Source organism: Triturus cristatus, chromosome 5_2 (assembly GCF_964204655.1).
Source record: "Triturus cristatus chromosome 5_2, aTriCri1.1, whole genome shotgun sequence".
Classification (NCBI taxonomy): domain Eukaryota; kingdom Metazoa; phylum Chordata; class Amphibia; order Caudata; family Salamandridae; genus Triturus; species Triturus cristatus.
This window is the reverse complement of record NC_140588.1, coordinates 913,311,440-913,327,397: the sequence shown is the minus strand read 5'-3', so window position 1 is coordinate 913,327,397 and position 15,958 is coordinate 913,311,440. Positions and strand designations below refer to the sequence as shown.

Below are 15,958 nucleotides of genomic sequence, written 5' to 3'. Positions count from 1 at the left end.
AGGCTACATAACCTTGTGACCGAGTGACTACACACAGACCAGGGAACACATTGCAAGGAGGGGAAGGGAGGCAGGAGAGCACTGCAACACTGTGGGTAACAGGATCCGCACAGCACCATAAAACCCTGGCAGTGTACCCATGGAACAGTGCACGTACAAATGCTGGTGAAACACAACAAACACACATGTACCTACCCCCTTGCTGCTGCTGCATCTCCTGTAGGCGCCTGTCCAAGTCGGGAAAGACCCCCGCCAGCACACGCTTGTGGATGTGGGAGAGACGGCGGCGCCCGCGGTTCTTACGGCTCTCAGGTGAGTCCCCCAGCAGGACCCGTGCGATCCTCCGCGTCCAGCACCGGATATCCTGCCAGCGTTTCCTCACCTGGGACAGGCTCCGCCTCCGACCATCCGCACCCCTCACGGCACTGACGGCGGTCAGCCAGATCTGCTCCTTGGCAGTGGCGCCTACCTGTGAGGATGAAAAAGTGACACTACATCAATACACCTGCAACATGTCACAGAGACACATATGGGAACAAATTAGCTGGTTACAACAAGGCATGTCATGCAGCCAACGCATTGCACCTTTGCCATAGGGACATACTCCTCTGGGGAAGGGCAAAAGCAGTACGTGCCAGTGAAAGTACACAGGTGAACTGAGGGCAAAGACACAATCAATTATCAAGGCTCACACTGTGCATCACACCCACCCCTCCTGTCTCTGGGCACTGCTGGGAGTGATAGGCACCCACCCCTCCTATGTCTGGGCACTGCTGGAAGGACTCTGCACACACCCCTCCTGCCTCTGGGCACTGCTGGGAGGACTCTGCACACACCCCTCCTGTCTCTGGGCACTGCTGGGAGTGATAGGCCACCACCCCTCCTATGTCTGGGCACTGCTGGGAGTGATAGGCACCCACCCCTCCTGTCTCTGGGCACTGCTGGGAGGACTCTGCACCCACTCCTCCTGCCTCTGGGCACTGCTGGGAGTGATAGGCACCCACCCCTCCTGTCTCTGGGCACTGCTGGGAGTGATAGGCACCCACCCCTCCTGTCTCTGGGCACTGCTGGGAGGACTCTGCACCCACCCCTCCTGTCTCTGGGCACTGCTGGGAGACATCAGGCATTCCCACCCCTGGGACCCCCCCTACAGTACATAGCATGTGTGTCACACCTGGACACAATGCCAGAAGTCACAGTCACGAAAAAGGGACACAGTCTGTGCCAGTGGACACTGCACTCACCTGATAACCTGGTCGCCCATACAGCATGGGGTACTGTGGGAGGATCACATCCACCAAAGCCATGTTCTCCTCCAGGGTGAATGGATGTGACCTCTCCACAGCCCTTGACATGGTTCCAGGGAATCAGTAGCAGCAGCCGGGTCGTGGAATACAGAGATGTGCAGGCAAGTGCTCCCTCATGGGACCTGGCTGCCTTATATCTGCCTTGCTGGCCCATTTCATTCACAGGAGTGCAGAGTGATTGGTCACTCACATTTGCATCCTATGTTTCCTCCAATCCCTTCAAACCTAGCAGTCAGTGGGTTCTTATTCTGTTTTTTTCGTCAGCATGATGTCAACCCCACAAACACATTGCAACAATGTAGATTCATTCCAACTGACTTCGCTGTGCACCTTCCAGAACAAAATCAAACTTAAAACTTGGTCTCCATGACAACCAGCATGCATGTAGGCCTTAATACTTGTCCCCCATGTGTCCCCTATGTAATTTGGAGCTTCACACACAGGTACGGTGCGTTCCGGGGCCCTAGGGCACCCCAAATGCATAGCAACGGCCCGTACACACGCCTGTACGCTCCCTATCACTATGGGTGTCCTCGCGTATGCGTACTCGTAGTGGTACGGCTCGTACACACGCCTGTACGCTCACCATCACGATAGGTACACATACGGCAGCACTCCCATAGTGATACGGGAAGGTACACAGGCCCTCTTAGCAGTAGTACGGTGTTTTTCACACATCACAGTGGTGACAGGCAGCACACAGGAAGGGATAGGGCTGACATACTTGTCCATGGATGGACATCAAGGCATTGTCTGGGCAGTACTACATGTGTGGGGCACAGGTGTGAAAGGGTGTCATGTGGCACAATACTCCTGAGTGGAGAAGGCACCAGATGTATGATGAGATGTGTACATATGTAATGTGTGACGGTGCAATGTGTGCCAGGCATGCCCTTGACTCCTTTGACATGTGTGCATGTCGTACTGCACACTTGGCATGAGCGTCACTGGCATGGCACGGACACCAACTCAAGGAAGTGCCCCTGAGGCCCGGTACAGGGGTTACCACACCTGACATGTCACTACCCACGGTGCACGATGTGACTATGTCATGTATATGTGGGGGGTTCACATTAGGTAGATGTTTGAGCTCCCTCAAAAGCTGCAGCCGTTGCAGCAACCAACATGTGTCTGTGTGTAGATTGACATTGCACACTGTTCCGCACACCATGCCACATGTGGTATCGGATGTGAGGTGCATATGTATGCATGGGACACGGAGTAGCGTAACAAGGACATGTCTGCATCCTCTCTATGAATGTGTGGTGAGTCATCACATGTGCACCTTCATGGCAAGGTGTGTGGCCTGTCCTAGTGTAATGTCATGTGACCTGTGGCTCTAGTGTTCCGCTACCAGTCTCTGCAATCGACATCCTACTTCTGCTGATGTGTGGGTGTATGTCACTCCTGTCTTGCGTCTGGCTGTTCACTTGCACTGGGACACAGCTAATCCCATGCCATGGCATGTGGAGGTTCTCAATCTGCGTGTGTCGCTGGGTCTTGGGAGGAGTGTCACCTGCCAGCCATACGTGTCCAGGGCATGTGGCACATACCTCACTCCGTATGTAGCATATGTGTATAGACAGATTAACATGTGCTCAGGACAAATTATTTGTTGTTGTGGTGCACTCACTCCTCCTTGTCATTTCCAATTTCATGCAGAGTGCCGCCTCTTGCCCGAGCAATTCCGGACTTGGCTGCCATGCGGGAGAATGATTGTGTCCGGTGCTACCGCTTCCCCCAACGGTTGATTCTGGAGTTGACGGCGAGACTGGCACAACACCTGCAACCGCTGCACAGGTATCCTACGGCACTGACACCCAAGCTGAAGGTAATGGCAGCCCTACATTTTCTAGCCACGGGTACCTTTCAAAATACCATAGCTCATGTTGGTGGCATGTCCCAGAGCATGTTCTGCCGTGTGCTGCATGATTTCTTAGAGGCCATGTTGATTCACCTGGATGAGTTTATCCATTTCCCAACCCCTGAAATGTTGACTCTGGTCAAGTGTGGATTCTATGCCCTGGGAGGGATGCCCCATGTCATTGGGTCCATAGATGGGACACATGTAGCTTTGGTACCACCACACGCACAGGAGGTAGCGTTCCGCAATCGCAAACACTACCACTCCATCAATGCCCTTGTGGTGTGTCTGTCCAACATGGTGATTTCACATGTCTGTGCTCGTTTCCCAGGATCAGCACACGATGCCTACATCATGAGGCATAGCAGGATGCCTGAAATGATGACGCAGCTGCGCAACGAACGAGCATGTGTTGTTGGTGGGTACACTCTGTCTGTCCTGTATTTTGCGTAGACTTCCAGCACGACCGCTTCTCCTGTTCTAACGATGTCCATGTGCTTCCCATGTAGGTGACGCTGGCTATCCCAACATGCCATGGCTGATCACACCTCTCTGCAACCCCATCACGCCGGCCCAGCTCCGCTACAACACCGCCCATGGCCGGACAAGGCGAGTGATAGAGAGGACGTTTGGCCTGCTGAAGAGCCGATTCAGGTGCCTACACAAGACCGGCGGCGCACTCCCATATGCCCCGGCGAAGGTCTGCAAGATCTTCATGGTCTGCTGCATGCTGCACAACATGGCAGTTGAGAAAGCTGTGCCACTCATCCTGGATCAAGATGACGAGGACCATCCACCCGTGGAGGACGAAGGGCTTGGCAATGGGGCTAGTGATGTGGAGGATGTGGAGCCGCAAGAGGACATGCGGACTCGGCTCATACGCAACTTCTTTGCTTAGTGGTGAGTACCAGTGTCTGAGTGTGCACGCATTGGTCCCCGTGTGGCATGTGTTGTGATGTGTGTCTCCACCTGCATGTATGGCACGTGAGTCAGAGGTGTGTGTGGGTGTGTCACTGGAGTGATGGTGCCAGTGATGGTTGTATTTCCCCAGTCATAATTGTGACCTAGCATGTTGTCATCCATACATGTGTCGAGTTAATGCACATGCAAGTGGCTGTGCTTCTTGTGTCTGACTGCTTGTGTGTCTCTCTTCCCCAGGTACTTGCGCATGCCGTCTGCTGGTTGCATTGTTGTGGCACTGCTATTCCTCATGGACACGTCATCGTGTGCTGACTCAGCGTTACAGGCACGGACAAGTTTGGAAGTCTCCTTAGGGTAAGGGATGCATCAGGGGCGTATTGGGTGTGGCAGTTGTTCACGATGTATGCACACTGCCCCTGTCGATGTTTGGTTCCTCTGCAGACGTGTCGCATCACCATGGTGCACATGACATGCAGCTGGGTACACCTGAATAGATGGTCAGACTTGTTGACAGTCATCAGTGATGGGATGGTGGATTGTGATGATGGCATCAATGTATGTAACACTGCCCTCGGACACATACGGTTTGCATTGGGTTGACATGCTGTGGGACTTCCACATCAGCTGATCAATGGTGTATGGCAGGCTCTCCGTGAGCAGCTGTGGGTGTTTAGCTGTTAGCCGACGCTTGTGTGCCAGTTCCATGGCTATCACGCATTTGTGCTGCAGAAGGGGGGTGCCAGTGTTGGACCCACATGTTACTCCACATGAAGTGTTCATGTGTACTTCAAGTTGCCTCTGCAATCCCGAAAACATGACTAATAAAGGTGTCCCTAGGCCTCCAAGGTGCCTCTTCTCAGTCAATGCTGGTGTGTTGCCACGGTGCATCCAGCATGTCTGGCATGGTTTTCCCTGATAGTGGCTATGTGTCTATGTGTCGAGTAGCAAGATGCAAGCTGTGTGTGTGGGATGTGACTGTGTATCGTGCATGATGTCCATGACTGTGTGGGTATTGTGACATGTGCCATCCCCATGCATCCAACGTTGGCCAGGCCCCCATTAGGTGCATCCACCGGACTCAAGCTTGCAGGACATGGTTTTGCCACCTGTCTACACATACCTGGGTGCCCCCCAGGACACTGGACATGATCCCTGACCTCTGCGCATGACTGTACTCAATATGTCTGTCAGCACGGTTGTGCGGCCACCCCCTCAGCTGGTTGGGCCCATCACGGGTGTGTATGGTGCTCCATGTCTGTCTTGCCTAATACACTGTGACCCGTGTTTCCTGTGCCAGACTCATGCCCCAGGGTGTGGATGGTTGAAGTCAATAGAGAACTCAGGCATGGTTAGACTTTACAAGACACATGTAAGGTAATAATGCAACCAGCAGGCATCTTCTCATCATGGTGTGACTTTTTATTTTAGTGGGGGGGGGGGAGGTATGACATGAGGGGCTTTCCGGGTGTTTGGAATCCAAAGTTCAGTAGGGGAGTTGGTGTCCTTGCCATTGGAAATCCTCAGAGTCCATGCCACAGTCTTTGTCAACATTGGTCAGACAGTGACCAGCAAGGCCATGTGGCAGAGAATGTCTTTTGATGCTGTGATGCTGTTGCTCCAGTGGGCCAGGTGCCAGGCCAGGTGTCCTGGGAGATGGTGATGTAGCGCCGACCCTCACGGTCTTTTCAGTGGACGACCCGCCCTCCTGCGGGGACCCTCAGAAGCAGGCCGTGACGACGTCTGGGATGCTCCATCGGATGTTTCCTCCTCCTCCTCCTGATCCCTCCCTATGGGTGGTGATGTTCTCCGCCTTCTGGCACAGGGAGGGTTGCCCATGTTGTCGGCCATCCGACGGAGTGTATCGTGAATTCCCGTGTACGCCGTCACGAGCTCAGCCTGTCCGTCCTCCATCCTCCGTTGGTGTTGCAGTAGACAGGCATGTAGCTCCGCATGTTGCTGGGCCTGCAGGGTCTTGATCCCCTCGAGGACAGACACAACCTGGGCCAGGCCCGTGGTGTCCTGCCGGTATGTGTCCAGGATGTTTCGGACATGGGAAAATACCGGGTCCCCAGCCAACTGGTCAGGCTGGCGCCTCCGCCGTCCTCCACTCCCACCACCCCTGCCCACTTGCACCTGGCCTGCCCTTGTGGGCACATCGGGTCTCCGGGACCCCTGAGGGGTGGCATTGGCGTTGTCGCCTGCCTCCTCCTGGGTGCCCAGGACACCGTGTCCCTCCTTGCCAGCCTGGCTGCTTTGTGGTGGTGGGGCAGGGATCCTGGGTGTCTCCTGGGATGTGGCAGGAGTGGGGGTGGTGGTTGGCCCCGTTGTACCTGACGCAGGTGCTGCAGGTCGTTGGACACCAGAGGGGCCAGGTTGGTCGGGCTCGTTCACAGAGTGGTGAGAGTTGTTGCTGCCAGTGGGATCGGCCTCCCGCAGAGCCGGGTTCCTGTGAGTCTTCCCCCCCAGTGTTGGGGGGTGAACCACGAGGTTGACCTGTGTGTGAGAGAGACAATGTTAATTTAGGTCCATGCAACATTCATGTTTCATCAGTTTCAAAGTTGGAACATTTCCTCTGGGAATTTGGATCTGTCTGGCATTCCACTCACAGTGCACTTGTGCATGGGTGTGTCCCTTGGGCACAGGTTTGGCGCCTTTAACTATGTGTGGCACAGTCTTACTTGCTGCGTCAAGTGTGACTGCAGGCAGCAGTGGAGTGGGCAGGTGTGGCGAGCCGTGCATTGGCGCCTTCCGTGTTGCACTGTATGTGGGCACATGAAGTAGTTACACACACTTCAATGATGCAGGTAGCTGTCATTTTGCTCGTGCACAGGTTGTGACATGGCCCTGTGTTTTGTCATGGAGGAGAAGGGGGGTGCTGGCACTGGCCACCCTTGTCTACATGCACGCAGTCCACCTGCTGACGAGCAGACATTCCCACACACCAAAGGACTGATTTGCTCTCCCTGTGTCTCCCTCCCTCTCTGTCCCCCTCTCCCTCCCTCTCTGTCCCCCTCTCCCTCCCTCTCTGTCCCCCTCTCCCTCCTTCTCTGTCCCCCTTTCCCTCCCTCTGTGTGTCAGCCTCCTCCCTCTGTCCGTCTTCCTGTGTCTCCCTCCCTTTCTGTCCCCCTCTCCCTCCCTCTCTGTCCCCCTCTCCCTCCCTCTCTGTCCCCCTCTCCCTCCCTCTCTGTCCCCCTCTCCCTCCCTCTGTGTGTCAGCCTCCTCCCTCTGTCCGTCTTCCTGTGTCTCCCTCCCTCTCTGTCCCCCTCTCCCTCCCTCTCTGTCCCCCTCTCCCTCCCTCTCTGTCCCCCTCTCCCTCCCTCTGTGTGTCAGCCTCCTCCCTCTGTCCGTCTCCCTGTGTCTCCCTCCCTCTCTGTCCCCCTCTCCCTCCTTCTCTGTCCCCCTTTCCCTCCCTCTGTGTGTCACCCTCTGTCACCTCAGCCCAGCTTCCTGGGCACACACTGTTAGCAGATCTTTGAATGGCCCTTGGCTTGTTGATGTGAGTTTGTTTCTGATCTCCAGGCACCCATTGGGTGTAGTGTGTGTCTCTGCGCTGCTGCTGTGGTGGTGTGTGCTGCCACTCTTTCACAATGTTGGCTGTTCATTAGCTGCTGTCATGTGCAAAACAGTGCCTTCACCCCCATGTGTTGATGCAAGGCGTCCGCCATTTGCTGGCGAGTCTTTCCTGTGTGGGGACACACTGTTTGTCTGGCTGTGACCTAGGCCATATGGGCAGAGGGCATTGTTGTCTGCTTCTGAGTTGCACTATGTGAATTTTGGGGCCCACCCTCCCGCCATCCGGGTTACCGTGTCATGTGTTGGTGTCTTCTGTGGCCTGTGACTTGACTTTGTCCAGCTGGGTGCATGGGGCATGGTGGCGGCAGTGGCATGTGCGTGTTCATGGAGTGTGGTTGAGTCATGCGATAGCTTGGGGTGGTTGCGTGCCTGTTTGTGATTTTGGTTGTGGATGACGTTCCCCCCATGTGAGGTGCGTTGTTTGTGTACTCACCCGGGTCTCGGAGTCCTCCTAATCCTTCGACTGCCTCCACCGGCAGTATGGCCATCGCCCTCTCCTCCCAGGGATGGTAGTGTACGGGTCTGCGGGACGGCCCTCCTCCAGTGGCGTTGGCCTGGTTGTGTTCATCCAGCATCTTGGCTCGGACCCTCCTCCGCAGATTGTACCACCTGGCTTGGTATTCCTGCTTGTTCCTTCTGGTGTCCGCAACAGCATTCACAGCATCGACGATGGTCTGCCACATGGCTGTTTTTTCTGACATGCTGGTCTGTCTGACCAAGGTTCCAAAGAGCTGTGGCTCGACTCTGAGGATTTCATCGACAAGGACCTCCAACTCTCGGTTACTGAACTTTGGATTCTTGTTAGTGGGCATGGTGAGGGGTGTGGGTGTGGATGGTGGGGGGGGTGTGGATGGTTGTGGGTGTGTGTGTGTGGTTGTGCAGGTGTGTGTGTGAATGTGATGAGGGTGTGTTTGTGAAGGTGTGTGTGTGAAGGTGTGCAAGTGTAAGGTGTGGTGAAGCTTCTAGTTTGGTGCTGTAGGTTGTCTGTGGGGTCTGGCAGCAGTGAGTCTGTTGCAAAGGCTCATGGTTTGTGTGTGTGGGCCCTTTTTATTGGTCCATTGGTGGGTGTGGCTGTTTGAACTTTGGGTGGGTGTGTTATAAGGAGTGGTGGTGTTTTGGGCCTCTGTTTGTTTTTGGCTATTGCAGGTCAGTGAATGTGTTGTTTTGGTAGTTGTTGGACATGTTTTGTGGCTTTGTGCCATTCGAATGGTGTATTATTGTGTCGTTTTGATTTGTCCTGGTTGTGTACGTGCACTTTTTGGCGTGTATACGGTGTGTACATGGGCCTTTTTGTTGTTCAGTGCTGTCCTTGTGTGTGGCTTGGTACGAGTCGTACTATCGGTTGTGATGTTGGGGCCTGGGGTGCGCTCCGTCCTTAGGATGTTGTGGTGTGGGTACGCTCCATGCATACGCGGGTGGGGGTACGACTCTGACGTACACGGGTGTAGGTACACGGTGGTACGACACGTACACGGGTGGGGGTACGACTCTGACGTACAGGGGTGTACATACACGGTGGTACGACACGTACAGGGGTGGGGGTACGACTCTGACGTACACGGGTGTAGGTACACGGGGGTACGACACGTACAGGGGTGGGGGTACGACTCTGACGTACACGGGTGTAGGTACACGGAGGTACGACACGTACACGGGTGGGGGTACGACTCTGACGTACACGGGTGTAGGTACACAGGGGTACGACACGTACAGGGGTGGGGGTACGACTCTGACGTACACGGGTGTAGGTACACGGGGGTACGACACGTACACGGGTGGGGGTACGACTCTGACGTACACGGGTGTAGGTACACGGGGGTATGACACGTACACGGGTGGGGGTACGACTCGAACGTACAGGGGTGTACATACACGGTGGTACGACACGTACAGGGGTGGGGGTAGGACTCGAACGTACTGGGGTGTACATACACGGTGGTACGACACGTACAGGGGTGGGGGCACGACTCGAACATACAGGGGTGTACATACACGGTGGTACGACACGTACAGGGGTGGGGGTACAACTTGAACGTACAGGGGTGTACATACACGGTGGTACGACACGTACAGGGGTGGGGGTACGACTCGAACGAACAGGGGTGTACATACACGGTGGTACGACACGTACAGGGGTGGGGGTACGACTCGAACGTACAGGGGTGTACATACACGGTGGTACGACACGTACAGGGGTGGGGGTACGACTCGAACATACAGGGGTGTACATACACGGTGGTACGACACGTACACGGGTGGGGGTAGGACTCGAACGTACTGGGGTGTACATACACGGTGGTGCGACACGTACACGGGTGGGGGTAGGACTCGAACGTACTGGGGTGTACATACACGGTGGTACGACACGTACAGGGGTGGGGGTACGACTCAAACGTACAGGGGTGTACATACACGGGTGGGGGTTCGACACGTACACGGGTGTACATACAGGGGGTGTGTACATTCACGAGGAGTACGACTCGAACGTATGGGTGCTGGGGGGAGAGTTGGGCGCGTATGCAGGCACATGTCTCCATGGTTGCAATGGGAGTTCGGTGCGGACGGTGTTTTTACCATACGGTTGTGAGATCGGACGCACGGGTTGGATCGTGATTCCTCGGTCGGACTTCACTTTTCACATTTGTACGGTAAATCATCCGAGGACGTGTCGGACACATTTTCCGACCCGAGGACGTGTGGGGAATGATTCCCAATGTGGTTCGTATGGACTTTTTACCATGCGAATCGTGATTGCCAGTTTGTACGGCAATTGTACGATTCGTACGGTAAAAAGACCGGATACGAGTCGTACGGGGAAATTTTTTACCGGATCGTAATTGGCACCTATGTCTGGAATATATCTCTACATTCCACATCTTTCTGACTTATTGATTCATGCTCTCCAATGTAAAAAAGCCAAAGAAAATATGCCAAGCACTGGTGATTTGGAATTGTGATTTTCGATGACGATATACCTTCTTATTGCTCCTTATGTCCTGCCAACTTGCAGCATTCTAAATGAATATTAGTGCTTAGAAGCCAATAGACCATCTTCAATATGTACATAGAAAGAGCTTTTCAACACAAGCTCAGAAATTACATCTGGTAAGGACCTGTACTTTTTGGTGGCTAGGACAAATCCATGGACCTCAATTAAGCTATGGTATTGTGCTCTGATAGGAGTATAAACCACTGAACTTCTCTACGAGGAGAGCAGCAGTAATAACCTCTGGAGGACACACATAAGACCCATCCAAAAGAGACCTTCATGAGGAAGTTCTCTGTTATACTGTTGCTGCTCAGCCTGAGTGCCTGGGAGAGAGAATGTGGGTGAATGGAATGTTTGTGTGTGAGTGTCAGTTAGAGATGGGCTGAACTGCAGTGAGACTGCCCCTGGTGGGACTCTCCCCTATGTAACTCCTTACTTCAATAAACCTAGATGGAAATCTACCTGGATTGGACTTACTGCTTTTTGCTACAGTGAAATGGAAGTGAGTTTGCAGTGGCACCATAAACATTTTGAGCCAAGCTTCCAGAAACTGAATCAACAAAGGAAAGAACATCTGCATCACCTGAGGGATAATAATGTATCAAGGTCATTAAAGCACTGCATTGGTTGGTGAGGCTGCACACCCCGCACTTTGGCATAATTTGTGAGAGCTGGTGTCAACAATGTACTCAATAAGGCATCCCACCCAGCACATCCACCCTCTGGAGCAGCCAAGGTCTTCGTTGAGACACGTGTGTGCAGTGTGCTCTTCAGGTTCACTTTAATGAGTCCAGAAATATTTTAACAATACTCAAAGGAATGATGGTTCTAGAGAGATGGTAATAGGCCCATAAGCCTTGTTTCGGATAGATTATATCCAATCTAGTGCTTACTCCACACCCCTGGGTGCCATTAAGTTTGCAGACATTTTTACTATTTTGGGGCAAACCAGGAATTTCTGAATCACCCCCCGGTACCAGGTGCACCTGGAACAATGAATGAAACTATACTCACCAGCAGTGGACAAAACTTATTGCTTGGAAAATTCCAGAACCTTTATTGCAATGCATCATACTGCTTTATACCAACACGTGGGCAAGAGTAAAACTAGGAGGTCGTATGGCAGTCTCAGATAAAACTAACAAGGAAGAAGGTGTCAAACATGGGTGCGTTTTAGCTCCAACCCTTTTTAATCTGTATATGTGCGATTTGGTTCCTGCATTAAATTTAGTTAACAGTCATGCTCCCAAACTGGCGAATCAACACATCTCTTCTCTGCTGTATGCGGACAAACTTGTCTTGCTCAGCCAGATGCCAGTGGGGATTCAAAGATTGTTGGATGCCCTAGCCACGTACTGCCAGGCAAATGATATGCAAATTAACTAATAAAAAACAAACATAGTTTTGGTTGGAATAAGAGTAAACAACACCATTGGCACCTTGACAATAATTGCCTAACAATCGTGAATCAATATAAATATCTGGGCTGCTGGCTGGATAACAAAAGAGGTCATTTACTACACTTGAACTCACTAAAACCAAAATTATCCTCGTTGCAAGGTGTTTTTCGGATAATATCCAAGGGCACAAATATATTCTCTTTCGGAGGCACTTCTGAAAATTGTCTCTGCTAAACTGCTGCCAACATTGTCATATGGCTCAGAGGCTTATCCAGGAAAGTTGGGGTCCTTTTTGAACAAGGCACAGAGAGCAGTGTTCAGGTCTGTATTTCAACGCCAGGTAACACCTTGCCAGTACAAATTAGGCTGGAATTAACTCTACAGGATCAAACGCTTATACAAATGGTCGGCATAATAAAATACCTGCATTCTACAGGATCTGCTGTGCAAGGATCATCAAAACACATCATCTGGCTGGAAGGTTCCAACAGTACAAAACATTCAAACATCTGGTTGCAAGCCCTAGATGTAGCCCTTGTTCAGACTCAATCAAGGGAGCTAAGGCACTTAAAATTACCTCATTTGCAGTTCGAAACACTCTTGAACAGAATCGTAAAAATAATATCATTGAAATCGGATCAAAGAGTATTTGCGAAAAGAAAACACGCTTACCTGGTCCTTCGGAGCTACAACAGAAAAGGCCCGCAAACATACAATAGAGAACCTTTCTCCACCTATCATAAGAAGAAATTCCAGCAGTTTTGGATGGGTACCTTTGCATCTATAGATCTGTCTCCACCATGGGCGGACAAATCAGAGTCAACAATTTGTCAGCTGTGCAACCTATGTCAGAAGTCAATAACTAATTTGCTCTGTATATGTCCCATACTATTGGTTGAGCACAGAAGATTCCTCAGGCTCCTACGGATCAAGGAGGGGACGCCTACATTACCATCTGCCGTTAATTTTTTATTGAACAAGGAGCATCCGCAATTGATCACAAAATTGGTAAAATTTCTAGGATGCATGGAGAAGCAACTAAAAATAATTTCTGAATCTCTAAACCAGGAAGTGGATGTTTTCTGAATATTTGTACTTTTTAACCAAATTTATTTCTATGCTTTGACAGTATTGCTTCACTTTTTTAACAAAGGGACTTTTATTAAGCTATCCTTTTTACATTGATATACAGAAAGAAGGGAGAGGCAATGCTATAATGGCCAAAGAGTTAATCTCTTTCATTCATCACAGACAATGACAGAATAAATGATTTCAGTAGCTGGAAATTTTCTTAGTCTTTTTTTAATTCAGTTTTGTATGTATAGCAGCAAAACAGCCAACGCGTTTCACCCTTTCAGGCTTCTTCAGGGCTGTGAAACAATATACAAAAATTCAATATAAAAATACTTTATCTAACACTTTTATTCTACACCATCATAATACATACACATAAAAAACACTATTTACAATTAAAAGAAAAAGGAGTGACCAAGGTCTGTTGTGGAATCACAAACAATATACATCTTTTGATATCATAACAGCAAAATATCAGGAAATGGAAAAAAGGGAGGACAACAAACCACGTTTCAAAATACACCATGTATCTTGGATGTATAAAGTCTCATATAATTAAATGACGATGTGCAAAGAAGGCGAAAGAAGAAAAAAAAACTGACTTCATACAATGTATTAAAAATACTAATACTGTATTTCTATATGAGATCACTGAGATACAAATATCAACTGTATAAGGATACTACTCATTATGTTAAGTACCCACCAACTATAATGTTTCACAGAGTCTTTGGCTCGGAGTTTCCCGATACTCATTCTAGACACTTTCAAATTTTAGGATATACACTTTTATAATTCTAGAGGATGAGAGAGACAACATATCATTGATTTGAACAAGTGCATAGTGCAAAGAAAAGTTCCAAAGGCAAATCTGAATTTCAACAGAGTGAAGCATATTTCCTTGTCCCACTTCAACAAAGAAACAGTAATCAATACCTACTAGTATCAGAGTTACTGTAGGTACATATTCTGGTCCACGTTCCTCTTTCCAATTCAGCAGGTCCTACTACCACACCAATAAGTGAATGCGCTCAATCGCCCAATCTAGACGTGAGAAAAAGCAAATCTCTTACTTTTCCATACAGATTAAGGGACATAGTACATCACGGGGATGCGTACCCCATATCTGCTGGTAGTTAAAATGAAATAGTAAATACCTTCCAATAGTAATTAGGGTCTCTCTTTACCAAATCCTGGTCTACATTTCATCCTAGGACCTTACAGTAAGACAAAGATACTAGAATTCCAGTCACTTATCCTTAAGGGTATGATAGGTAATATGTTCATATTTTCAAGGGGACGTGCCCTGCCCAAGCAACATGTACTTAATGGTTTAAAAACGAGCTATAAACAGCACATACCTTTCAAAATCAAAAGTTGTGTTTTTATGGGTTTGGACAAAGGAAGTGGGTATAGCAGTTTCGAACCTACAATGTTCTGGTTGGTGAACCATTGATTCTACTTACTAAGCTAGTCAGATAGTGGTTGCCCAAAAACATCCGTGCCCAAACTCAAACCTAGTTGTTCTCTTATATTATTTCATAGACACTACGTTTATACCCTTAGTTACTCATTTATTGATTGCGAGGCTAATTCCTCCTGGTATGGAGGTAACTTGGATCTCTATACCAAGTCATGGTCCACATTCCGTCTTGTGACCTTACAGATAGAGAAAGATACTAGCACTCCAGTCACTTATCCCTAAGGATAAGATAGGTAATATATTCATATTATCAAAGGGACGTGCCCTGTCCAAGCAACATGTACTTAATAGTTTAAGAACAAAACTGTAAAAAGCATGTACCTTTCAAAATCAAAAAGTTGTCCTTCTATGTGTTTGAGTCCACACCCATGGTAAGTCCAAGGACCTCGAGTAATAGACAGTAATGGCGGCACTCAATCGCTACCCCTACATGAACAGAACAAATGATATCCTTATTACTCCTCTGTCAACAGTATATAAAATCCCCCAGAGGCTAAGTCTGGTCCCCTTTTAAAAAATTAAAATACCATCAAGCAAACCCCCTAAATTCAGTCTAGTGCACTTTTAAAATTCTTTTTTCAAATAGCATCAAGCAAGCCCCCTGAGTTCTGATCACATATGTTACACCAATAATCTACTAACCTATTCAGCGTGGAGACTCCTCTTCCATACACAGGTCCGGCGTACTGAGAGGGTGCTAGCAGATCTTTGCTTAAATAGCAAGATCATAGAGGTTAATTTGCCCCAGCTGTGTGTGCCGGTGATGTTATCCCTAGCACTAGAACGCTAACCCTCCCTACCATGTTGGAAGTCAGTGCACATGTATCACCTCCAACCGTTGGGCCTCCTTGCTTCCAACGAATATATTAATTACCGAATATATTAGTGTGCACGCACCATCAAGCCGATAATAATTGCATAAAAATAAAACGGAGGTTTAAAAATTAAATATCGTTAGTTGTCAAAAAAGGTCGGCATAGCTGTAGGGAACGGCACCAGAGCAAGCCAAGCCACCAAGAGAGCCACAACCGTCAACCAACACAAAGGCCACAGCGCACCAGCCAGGCGCAAAAGAGCAGCACAGGAAAGGACACAGGACCAACCCGGCATCCAGACCAGCAGGGCCAGAACCACCGGCCATCAAGATGCCAAAAAGAGGCCCAAAAGCACCAGAGAACGAGCGGCCAGGGAAGAACCCAGGCAGGGACCCAGGCAGCGAGCCCGCAAAGGGAGGCCAAAACAAGGACCGTAAGAGAGCAAACGCCACAGAGGCAGAGCCGAGGCCCCAGCCGCACCCCGGAACACCCCAGGCACCCCCAAACCAAAGGAGAGGAGCCCGGAGAAACC

General features: G+C 50.2%; 1 long non-coding RNA gene across 1 annotated transcript; it reads right to left on the bottom strand.

The window, feature by feature from the left end:
• Positions 1–13,213: 13,213 nt before the first annotated feature.
• On the bottom strand, positions 13,214–15,046 carry LOC146829429 (uncharacterized). The gene is made up of 3 exons (XR_014961976.1): positions 14,933–15,046; positions 14,069–14,172; positions 13,214–13,424 (listed from the first exon to the last, which is right to left on the bottom strand). It is a non-coding gene; the product is annotated as an uncharacterized LOC146829429 (long non-coding RNA).
• Between the last annotated feature and the right edge of the window lie 912 nt (positions 15,047–15,958).